This window comes from Phalaenopsis equestris, unplaced genomic scaffold, assembly GCF_001263595.1.
Source record: "Phalaenopsis equestris unplaced genomic scaffold, ASM126359v1 Scaffold000642, whole genome shotgun sequence".
Lineage (NCBI taxonomy): Eukaryota > Viridiplantae > Streptophyta > Magnoliopsida > Asparagales > Orchidaceae > Phalaenopsis > Phalaenopsis equestris.
The window spans coordinates 35,619-48,343 of record NW_018165082.1 but is presented as its reverse complement, the minus strand read 5'-3'; the positions used below and the strand labels follow the sequence as shown (position 1 = coordinate 48,343).

At 31.3% G+C, this 12,725-nt stretch overlaps 1 pseudogene; it reads right to left on the bottom strand.

Annotated features, from left to right (window-relative positions):
* LOC110030053 overlaps positions 1-398 on the bottom strand; it is a 6,435-nt pseudogene extending 6,037 nt beyond the window's left edge.
* Between the last annotated feature and the right edge of the window lie 12,327 nt (positions 399-12,725).

Here is a 12,725-nt window from a genome sequence, read left to right as displayed (position 1 = left end):
TATATATATATATATATATATATATATGTGTATATATATGTAGATATTTATATATGTAGATATTTGAACATTAGAAGAGGAAACTTTGGTAGTCAATTAGCTTGCCATGGCTCCCCTTAGTGCAACCGACTTAATCACCACTGAAAAGAGAAAAACTCAGCCCAATATACCACCATGTATCCTTGCCCGTGAATTCAAACACTTACCTTAAGTCGATGATTCACTGCAGGGGGTATATCGATCGAGCTCTCATCGCCCTCCATGCCATCAAACTCCTCATGCTCTCTCCTCGAATACTTCTCATAATCAAAAAGAGCCACATAGAAATTGAACACCTCGTTCCACTTGTTAAACCCTAGACCAATGATTGAGTGTTTACCCCGTCCATCCTCGATCATATATATATATATATATATATGTAGTATATATATTATCTCTAACTTTCATAATTTATCAAAACTATTTAATTTACCTAAATTTAATTGTTTCCTTCTCCACGTAACGGCACCAAAAAATTGATCCTGATTTTTTATATGTAAGGATTTATGAAGTTGACACCACTACATCGCCAAAAACTTGATCCTTGTATGAAAAGTAAGTCGTATATGAAGATATTTGAACATTAGAAGAGGCAACTTTGGGAGTCAAGTAGCTTGCCAAGGCTCCTCTTAGTGCAACCAACTTAATCACCGCTGAAAAGAGAAAAACTCAACCCAAGATGCCACCATGTATCCTTGCCCATGAATTCGAACACTTACATTTAGTCAATGATTGACTGCAGGGAGTATATCGATCGACCTCTCATCGCCCTCCACGCCATCAGACTCCTCGTGCTCTCTCCTCGATACTTCTCATAATCAGAAAGAGCCACATAGAAATTGAACGCCTCGTTCCACTCGTTAAACCCTAGGCCAATGAATGTGTGTTTACCCCGTCCATCCTCCATCCTAAGCACGAAATATGGGGAGGAATCAAGCACTGTCTCCCGTTGACTAGGTTGGACGAAATAGGCAGCAAAGAGCCCTTCAGAAGCAGGTTCTCGCAGCGATCGCCACAGGACACGACGCGAAGACGACCAAACCAGATCTTATCCGATTGTACCCACCACCCGTGCTCTATCTTGAGATCTTAAAAACTGACATCTCCCGTAACACGAGGAGAGTGTGCTGAAACGACTCGTCCTCGATCCATGACATTTCCGGATTTCAGATTCCTGCGACAAACTAAGAGGATCAGTCCCTTCCTTGATCTCACATTTAGAAGAAATGATCATCAAAAACCAAAAACAAAAAAAAGATTTGAAAGCGCAAGGAACGTACCCGACTTCAAAGGCTGCCAAGAATTAAACCAAAACAAACCTCACCAACGACATTAGCGGAGAAAGGTAATCGATGAGGTATAAACCAATGGAAGAATTCATGCAGTTAGTTGAGAACAACAAAATTTGATGATGACGATGGAGGATCTCACTCACTCTCTATTAGGAATTCGATCTGTGAATGTTGCAGGACGCCGTAATAAGACGGGGATCGAAAGTTATTAAAAAGAGACATTTACATAAGTATCACTCATTTGATGTGTACTTACATATCTATCACCTTAATTATTTTTTTATATTCTAACACACAAATGTTTGTATCGAATGAAAAATATCATCATATTAACTTAGAAATAATGAAATACATGTCATATATAAATAAAATGATACTTATGTGATGGTGGAATCAAAGAGTGACTTGAGTAGGCACTCTTCATTCCTAGATCTTTATAATTTTTTTTTTATATTAATAAAATATTAAAAATTTTGATTATTGAACGTAAATATTTAATATTAATTATATTTTAAATTTTATAATAATATTTTTTAAAAAATTAAGAGTGCAAAGTTAAATAAAAAAAACCATTACCCTTTATTTTTTTATTTTACAACCCATCTTAATTTTTTTATTTCACCTCTTAAATATATGTAATTGAGTGGTATGGATACAAAAATTTGATTAAAAAACAAAATAAACAAAATAAACAAATAAATATATTAATTTTTTTGCTATATTCATAGATGCCTGTTCTGTAGCTACTATAAAATAAAACGAAGAAAACAGGCATTTATAACTTAGGAAATAAAACAAGATAGTACTCAATAGGAAATAAAACAAAGTAAATCAGGCATTTATGTTTGGTGTACTACGGTTTAACATAAAATACCACCATAGGAAATAAAACAGGAGATGCCTCTTGCGTACTATACCAAGATATATTAGAAGCATGAAAGAAGACAAACGTAAAGGAAAACAAGTCATATTGCATTAATCTGTCTGTATAACAAAGTAGAACTCAATCAGAATCATGTTGATTATGACAAAAATAGGTTGTATGATTAATATTAGACAGATAAAGCGCAAAATATTAAAAATAGAAATTTCCTAAGGAGTAGCATCAATTGCAAATTGGGTTGTTTAGGTATATTAGAAGCTTGAAAGAAAACAGGAGACGCCTGTTGCGTACAATACCATTTATAACTTAGGATATAAAACAGGATAGTACTCCAAAGGAAATAAAACAATGTAAAACATGCATTTATGATGCTTTATCATAAAATACCGCCATAAGAAATGAAACAGGTGGGGGGCGGGGGTGTAAAATAAATGGTACTCCTGTTTTCTTTCATGCTTCTAATATACCTAAACAACCCAATTTGCAATTGATGCTGCTCCTTAGGAAATTTCTATTTTTAATATTTTGTGCTTTATGTCTAATATTAATCATACAATCTATTTTTTTCATAATCAACATGATTCTAATTGAGTTTTACTCTGTTATACAGACAGATTAATGCAGTATAACTTATTTTCCTTTGCGTCTGTTTTCTTTCATGCTTCTAATATATCTTGGTGTAGTACGCAACAGACATCTCCGTAAGTAAACTACGTATTTACTGAACCCAACTGACCATTAAATATTCCCCCATTAGCCATCAAAGTTAGATCATTTCAATTAATTTAAATCTACAATAAGACCCGTTTAACCAAATCGACCTTAGTCACTCTTTCTCCAAATGGGTTGGTGGTCAACCATACCACGATTAAGCTTAAAGGACTAATAGAGTAGTTAAATTCCACATTATACTTGATTACTGTAATGATCCAATTGAATCCAAGATTTAGTTCAATTCATATGCATGATTCATTGGACCCACGAAGTGCCTAGGAATAATTTAATTTAGATATTATAATTAAAGATGTTTATTTGGACTAGTGAAAATAACCATATTTTAAACATCTTTATTATCATTATCATAGATAATGTCATATACCAAATATATCAAATTGATTTTATTTTTCTCTTGATATTTTTTGCATTAACATGTATGAAAATTTATACGTCCCCAATTATTCGAGTTTACCGCATGAAGCTCACGTGAGTGTTCAGTTACGCAAAAGGGCCAACACCTTTCAACCAAAAAGACCCATCAGGATGGGGGAATAAATGGTACTTCTGTTTTCTTTCATGCTTCTAATATGCCTAAACAACCCAATTTGCAATTGATGGTACTCATAGATGCCCAATTTCCTAAATATATATTAATTTTTTTGGTATATTCATAGATGCCTGTTTTCCTAAATATGCCCCCATTTATTACCCATAACAGATAAAACACACATTTATGTTCTGTAGTTACTATAACAAAGTAAAACTCAATCAGATAGTACACCATGGGAAATAAGACGTTATTGATACTCTAAGTGATGCACACCAGAAGATCTAACTTCACATGACATTTAGTTATGGAATGGTACCTTTGTTGGACCACACATTTATGTTCTGTAGCTACTATAGGAAATAAAACAATTAATATACCAAATATAGATTGATATATATTAATATGACTTCTTGCGTACTATGCCAAGATATAAAATAAAACAAAGAAAACAGGAGTACCATAGATGCCTGACCCCCACGCTCTGGAAGAGCTGTGTAATTCCTTGATGGGTCTTTTTTGTTGAAAGGAGTTGGCCCTTTTGCGTAACGAAACACTCACGTGAGCTTCATGTGGTAAACTCGAACAATTGTGGACGTAGAGTTGTTATAAATTTTCATACATGTTATTGCAAAAAGCATCAATAGAAAAATAAAATGACGAATAAAATCAATTTGATATATTTGGTATATGACATTATCTATGATAATGATAATAAATATGGTTCTTTTCACTCGCCCAAATAAATATCTTTAATTATAATATCTAAATTAAATTATTTCTAAGCACCTAGTGGGTCCAATGAAAATGTGTATGAATTAAGCTAAATCTTGGATTCAATTGGATCACTACTGTAATCTAATGTCTAATGGAGAACTCAACTACTCTTTTAGTCCTTTAAGCTTAATTGGGGTATGGATGACCACCCATTTGGACCAAATGGAAAGAGTAAATAAGGTCGATTTGGTTAAACTGGTCTTATTGTAGATTTGAATTGGGAATATTTACTGGTCAATTAGACTCAGTAAATACGTAATTGACCTACGGAGACCTAGTAGAAAGTTATCACTATGAATAGTACTTAATTTTTCATATATTTTGCTTTTTTTATAGTTTTTTTTTTGTTAAATTTAGATAAATTTTATAAAAATTAAGATATCTCGATATCCAAACATTTGTTACTGATTCGATCGAACCCTTCCCATGCTCACCAAGCACCAATGCGTCCTATATATGGAACAAAGATGTTACGACATCACATTGTCTTGTTGCAGCGCCCTGCATCTTGCACAGATCGGAAGTTCCCAGCGGAGAGTGAGTGAGATGCTCCATCGTCATCATCCAATTTTGTTGCTCTCAAATAACTGCTATAAATTCTTTCCATTGGTTTATACCTCTTCAATTATCTGTCTCCATTAATTTCACCGTTGAGGTCTGTTTTGGTTTAATTCTTGGCAGCCTTTGAAGTCGGGTACGTTCCTTGCGCTTTCTAATCCTTTTCTTTTTTTTTTAATGATCATTTCATCTAAATTTGAGATCGGTGGGGGGGTGGACCTTCTTGGAGATCGGTCGAGGGGTTGAACCTCTTAGTTTTTCGCAGGAATCTGAAATCCAGAAATGTCATCCATCGAGGAGTCGTTTAAGCACACTCTCCTCGTGCTACGGGAGGTGTCAGTTCTTAAGATCTCACCATAGAGCACGAGTGGTGGGTACAATCGGATAAGATCTGGTGTGGTCGTCTTGGCGTCGTGTTCAGTTTTTAAGATCGGAAGTTCCGAAGGGTTCTTTGCTGCCTAATTCGTCCTTCCTGGTCAACGAGAGACAGTACTTGATTCCTCCCCGCATTTCGTGCTTAGGATCAAGGATGGACGGGGAAAACACGCATTCATTGGCTTTAACGAGTGGAACGAGGCGTTCAATTTCAATTTGGTACTTTCTGATCAGGAGAAGTATTCGAGGAGAGAGCACGAGGAGTCTGATGGCGCGGAGGGCGATGAGAGCTCGATCAATATACCCCCTGCAGTGAATCATCGACGAGAAGTGTTTGAATTCAGGGGCAAGGATACAGGGTGGCATCTTGGGGTGAGTTTTTTCTCTTTTCAGCGGTGATTAAGTCGGCTGCAGCAAGGGAGCCTTGGCAAGTTAATTGACTGCCAAGGTTGCCTCTTCTAATGTTCAAATATATATATATATAGTGGTTAAATGAATAGAATAAGAATTAATGATATGCTATTTCAGTTTATCCATTGGACAATTGTGTTTTATTGATTTTACACATCAAGACTTACACTCCGTTTAGGGCATCTTATCAGCTATTGTGGCGTTTTAAAAACACCGTCTCACTGTTTGGAAATTATATTTGAACAGTTTATCTGAAAATATAGTTTGTATTTTACATTAATTGAGGAACGCGGGCTGATTCCTGCAGTCCGCTTTTTTAGATAAAGAACTTATCTAAATAAGAAGTTTGTCCCATACACATCCTAATCAACATTAAATTATAACTTTTTAATTACTGCCGTCGCACCGTGCATTAAGTCCATTTCGACGCCCACCAATATTGGGCCTATCAAGAAGGTATAATTGTAATTCTTGAATTTCTTGTGCTAACAAGATACAAATTGCATAACATCATGGCAGTATTATTACACAGTTTTTAATTAAAAAAAACGTGGCTGAAAGCCGAACATCGTTATAACTACCAAATATATTGCAGGCTCTTGGAAACCAAGACCTCATCATCTTCACGTCTGCCTCTTTAATCTCAGCCTCAACTCTGACAGCAGCCCGCAAAACTTGCCGGAAAAAAAAGGCAAAGATCTACCCGACCTCGCCCATCTCTTCATCTCCTCTTGCGTCCAACTCGGCCGAATCGCAACCGGCAACTCTCACCGTCCAGCGTAAGTCTCTCTTCTTCAACTGCCGCAAGCCCCTCTACACCATACGTCGTAAGGTAAAAGCTCCTCTCAATCCTATTTCTCCCCAATCTCAGCTCCTCTTTAGATCTTCCGATACTTCTAGGTCAGTAAATTGGAGTTGGGAATGAGATTTTGATCCAATTCGACTGAATTGTTATGTTTTTTGAGTAGGACGGAAGAGTAGGAGTAGAACCAGCTTTTCTTTTTTATCGGACAAATTATGCTTTAGATTTAATGTGAGAGAGGTTATGACAATGAAGGACAAAATGATATTTTAGGAGGGATAAATTGATATTTCAAAAGAAACGAAAGATCAAAATTTTCTCTCATATAAATAAAAAACTTAATTTGAGCCTCCCATTCAATTCCACTTCTCTCCAAAAGCCATATCCTTTTTTTTTTGGAAAATATACATACAGAGCACCCTATTCTAATGTGTTTACTTGTCTCACCTCTAAATTTTAACTTTTACGCCTAAAATAACTTTCTAAAACATGAATACCAAAACTATTGCTTAGTTTTTGCTTACATCTTAGGGAAATTTACATACGTACCTACGGTTCTTATGTATTGTGTGCATAATGTTGTAAAATAGCTAAGGTGACTGCAGTTTGTTCTCTCTACCAATTAAACTTCTCAAACATAATATTCTAATGGGAAATGTCACTATTTACATACCTACATGTCTAACACCTAAGTCTTACTTTTTATATTTATATCACCCAAATCTTTTTTATCAAAAAAAAAAAAAAAATCACTTGTAACTTTTAAAAAGTGAAATTTATATTTTAATGCATAGATAAGAAGATATATATGAAAAACCACTGCTTCAGTTGAAGAGGAGGGACTTACGCCAGACGGTGAGGGTTGTGGGTTTAGATTCGGCTAAGTTGGAGCCAAGAGGAGATGAAGAGATGGGTGAGGTCGAGTAGATCTTTTCCTTTTTTTTTTTTTTTTTGGGGGGTTTTTTTGCCGGCTGCCGTCGTGTTTAGGCTGAGACAAGGCAGGCAGAAGAAGGTCTTGGTCCCCACGAGCCGATAATATATATAAGACTTCTGGGCAGAAATGACCTGATATGTGGTAGTTATAACGATGTCCGGCTTTCAGCCGCATTTTTTTTATTTAAAAACTGAATGATAATGCTGTCACGATGTGATGCAATTTATATCTTCTTAGTACAAGAAATTCAAGAGTTACAATTATACCTTTTTGATAGGCCCAGCATTGATGGGCCTCGAAATGGAAGTAATGCACGGTGCGCCGGCAGTAATTAAAAAGTTATAATTTAATGACTAAAATTATAAAAATTACTACTCACAGGCATCGTACATACTCCTGATTCCTGCAGTTGAAATTATGCATCATTTGGAGGCTTCTGTATTATTATAATTTGGCAGCTAAAAAGGTACAAATAGCTACATTTACTGCATCAAAATTCACAAATTGTCTACTTTAAAATTTTAGTAGAGATAATTAATCTTTAGGACTAGTTTTCCTTCTGCTTGTGCTTTAGATGCGTTGCTCCATAATATTTATGTACAAATAGTCATAGTTGTAGTTCTCTTCCTTTATTCTATTTTTTCAGATTTATATATATATATATATATATATAACTTGAATTTGATCTCCAAGCTTAGTTGAGAGCTAAAAGGGGATTGACTAAAAGTTGAGTTCATAGTTTTGGTATTCATGTTTTAGAAAGTTATTATAGATGGATTCCTTTTATACCATGGAAATATTAGGAAATCAATGTAGAAGACAACATGTAAAGAGAGATAAGGTAAAGAATGTCCAAAAAAAAGATTTAGGTGGTGAAGGCTTTGGTGTGGAGAAGAAGATGATTGTAGGAGAGGATGATAATCATGATGATAATATAATAATAATGGTGAAAGGAACGATGATTATTTTTTAATTAAGAATTTACGATAATTTTCATGAAATTACGAATAAAAACCATACATCATCATGTCTAACCTAATGGAATAATCAAAGACAAATTAAAATTGAACCATTCTTTCAAATTTATTACAAGCCATATTATTGTCTTTATATCAAATATAAAAATTCACCCCAAAATTAAATCAATTTTGTTTGACCACCACTTCATTCGATATTTTTACTAATGATAGTTCAATTAATCATTAAGTGAGTGGTTGCAAGAAGAATAAAATCTAATCAAGCCAAAACTACCTCATTTACTTTTTTACACATAGCACATATGTTTGCATTCCTTATGAACATATATACAATCATCAATGATTTAGTGGATAGTCAATAATAATAATAATACAACATCTAACTTTTTTAGATAAATTGTCATTAAAACTATAATCTTCTCAATAACTAAATGAAATATGAAAATGTTGATGTATAGAAAATTTCTAATGATAACTTTAAGATCATAAATATGTTTGTTTTTGCACTTGATGAATGTAAGATAATTTCTAATGATAGCTTTAAAATCCATTACAAAGCTACTTAGTTAAGAGAGTTAAGGAACACCTCAAGCTTAGAAATATCATTTTATAAATTAGAAAGAACCCTACATGTCATAACATTATAAATGCAATCTATTATTATTATTTTCCAGATGTTTTTTATGTTATGTTTTTTTTTATTTTACCTTTTTTATGCTAAATAATTTTTATTTTGATATATAAGAGATAGATATATGTGCTTTATTCTCACTTTGAAGAACTTTTTAGAGATCTGAAGAGAGAAATGACTCATTTTCAGAGTTCCAATACTCTAGCCAAGGGATATATTGTTTAATAGCAAAAGGGAGAAGAGAAAAAACATTCAAAAAATTGATTAAATTAATTTATGAAAGAAGTTTCTTGAAAAATATAATTATATAAAGCTTTCTTCCCCCGAGGTAGGAGAATTGTAGATGTGCAGTATCAAATTGACTAACTAAAATTTAAACCCTTAAACAAGGATAACATAATTAACGAATTTATAAAAGATAAAAATTTCATGGCCAATATAACTATATATATATATATATATTAAATGAAAAGTTTTCCATAGACAAAAGACAAAAATTTAAAACTCAAGGCCTAGAGTTTCAACCCAAAAAACTTGTAAAATCAAGTTTGTAAGAAAAAAACTTGCATAAATACCATAAAACCATGCATTTAAAAAATCATTATTCTTCTTCTTCATACTCGCCTTGAAAACCCATTGATTCTCAATGGTACTTAATCAATCCAATCACATTGTGTTATTACAAAAGCACTACCTACTAGACATGAGGCTGTATTTATGGATCAAGCCATGCATATAACCACATACACGACAAGGTAGAGATCCCGGGTTGTAGATCTTCAGATGTGAGTTACAAATGTTTGAGTGGCCCCTGTCTCACAGTTGAATCTAAGGTCAGAAACACCCTAGCTTGAGATGAAGAACAGGTGCTAGTCACCAAAATTGAACCCTCTTAACCACAATAATATCATCATATCTCAAATTTATTTGATAGAGAAAGATGTATTATGCTGGGAGATAAATCTCGAAATCAAAGTATAAAAGCAAAGAAATCAATCAAATTCCTTAAGGAAAAAAAAACTTTCTTTGATATCTGGACAACATCACGAACCATCTTATCGTAGAAGTTGTAAAATAAAAAAACTAACAGTCAAACCAAATAAACTAGGGATTAAGATACTTCTAGTTTTATAATAAATCAATGCATAATGTTAAGAGTGGGACAATTTATAAAGAAGTGTATGAATAGTGAGATTATACTTGTCAATATTCTTAAGCCTCTTTCTCTTTTAATTCCTTTTTCTCGGAGTGGATGTGAGTAATGATTCTAAACATGTACTATCCCATTTATAGGCAATATTTGAGAGTAATATATGGAAATATGATAAATAAAGGTAACGATAATAATAATGATATATTATAATAATATATAGTATAGCTTTTTGCTATAAATATTAGAAACATAACCTAATATTTATATAGAAAGGAATACTTCCAATAACATCAATAAAATTTCAGTTATATATGAATTTCTCTCCTTATAAAAGTTTGATATAAATCATGAATTTTAAATTTTTTATTGATTGTGCAAAAAGTTCTACCATAACTTTTATTGTTTGAGGAAAAATAAATTTTAGTAATAAACATGATAATTAAAAGAAGAGGTCAAGCAAAGTGTAGAAGATGGAGAAGACATATATAGCCATTCACAATTTTTTTGCTCAAATACATCATAAAAATTGAAATAATTTAGACAATGGTTTAGTGAGACAGGGAAATTAAACAAGATATTGTTATTATCCATTAGCAAGATGCCAGCCAACATTTAGAAAGTGAAATCTAGAATCCTTCATCAAAATATCTTAATTAGATCTTGTTATTAATATGACTACTCATTTGTTTACTAATTAGTAACTGTATATATATTTTTTAACTTACTATTAATATGTTTAATTATTTTAATTTATATATCATATAGTGGTGATGGATTTGTTAATGATTTGAAAGATACCTTTAATCAAAGTTTTTCTTCTTAGGGTGATGCCAACTCCATTGTCCATGCCCTCTATTGGGGAGCACTTTAAGATTAATATAATTTATAATTAATTGATATCACAATAATTAAATTTATTACTTAAATTTTGATCTTTTTCATTAATGTTATTAATTTACAATTATTTTTTTCTACCCTCTAGAGAAAACTGGTAGAGTGAAAAATGCATGGGAGAAGTAACAACTTGATGAGTGAAAAGAATTTTAAATGTTACACATTTGAAGCCTTGCAAAAGGCTAACATACCTTGAATAAATAATACAAAAGGTTATGGCCCATCATGGATGTAACAATTATGGGTAAAGCCTTTAAAATTTAAGTTTCAATTAATGTTTGCACTTCAAGTTTATATAGTAGAATATTTAAGTTTAAATGATTAGTGCCATTAAGTTATTTTACTTTATTTTCTGGGTTTCTAGTTTAAATTGAATTTAAAATGCTATAAATTCTTGATAAATGTCAAATATTCACTCTAAAGGGTAGAACTTGCAATATATGGTACCCAAAATAAAATAAGGTGAAAAATTCACCTGAGAAGTGAGGCAACAATTTATAGTATCTTAAATCAGCCAGTAAAAAGTTTTATCATTTTTATTATTTTTATTTTTTTATTTTTTTATTAAATAAGAAATTATTTATTTATTTTTTCAAATTTATTTCAGTTTTATAGAAATTTAAAATTTTATGAAATCGAATACTAAAATGATCAACTGTCTCAAGAATATTTTTTAAGAAATTAAAAGTTTTTTGAGTTATAATGATTTAATCATCATTCATTAATTATTTTAATAAAATATTCAGAATGTTAAATTTGCTTTAAAATTATGAAAATATTATCTGATTTCGTGGGCTATAACAGAAACATATCAGAAGTTATTTTGTAAATTTTGGAATAATTTTAAATTAAAATTATTTCAAATTTGAAATAACTTTTTAAGTTTCATATAATCCTAAATTTATTGAAAATTTCTAAAGATGATCACAGAGTTAAAATTATGAAAATATTATCTGATTTCGTGGGCTATAACAGAAACATATCATAACTTATTTTGTAAATTTTGGAATAATTTTAAATTTTATGATATAAAATTATTTCAAATTTGAAATAACTTTTTAAGTTTCATATAATCCTAAATTTATTGAAAATTTCTAAAGATGATCACAAAGTTATTCCATAATTTGCATTAAATTTTAAGTTAATTTAGAAGTTAGATGAGTTTTCATGCTTTTCTTAACCTATTTGATTTCAAAATTATAGAAGTTATTTTATTATTTGAAATATTTTGATTTTATTTTTTGTATTTTTCTTTTTGATATTTGATGGCATTAAATTGGGATTTTTAGGATTCATTTTGATTTAGTATGAATAATTAATTATTTAACTTGGGAAAGAGGAAAGAGTAATTTATGCGGTTTTTTCTCCAAAAACTTCAAAGTTTACGAAAGTTTATATCTGAGAATAGAATTATGTCCAGAGAGATTTTAAGATCATTTTAGTAAATTTAATTAACTATTATTTCAATATAGATTTTTATTTTTTTATGTTAATATTTTGAAAATGTATTAAGAAAATTTTGAATTTATTGATGAGGATTAAATTTTTCTAAGAAAATTGAATAGAATCATAATTGAACCAAGAGATTTTTCCATAGATTTTTTTTCCCATTAGATATAATTAGGGAATCAAGCTAAGGAATCATGAATATGTCATATGCGTTTATTTAATTATAATTTATGTATTAAATTTTTTTATTTTGGTTATACACACACACACACACAGAGATATATAT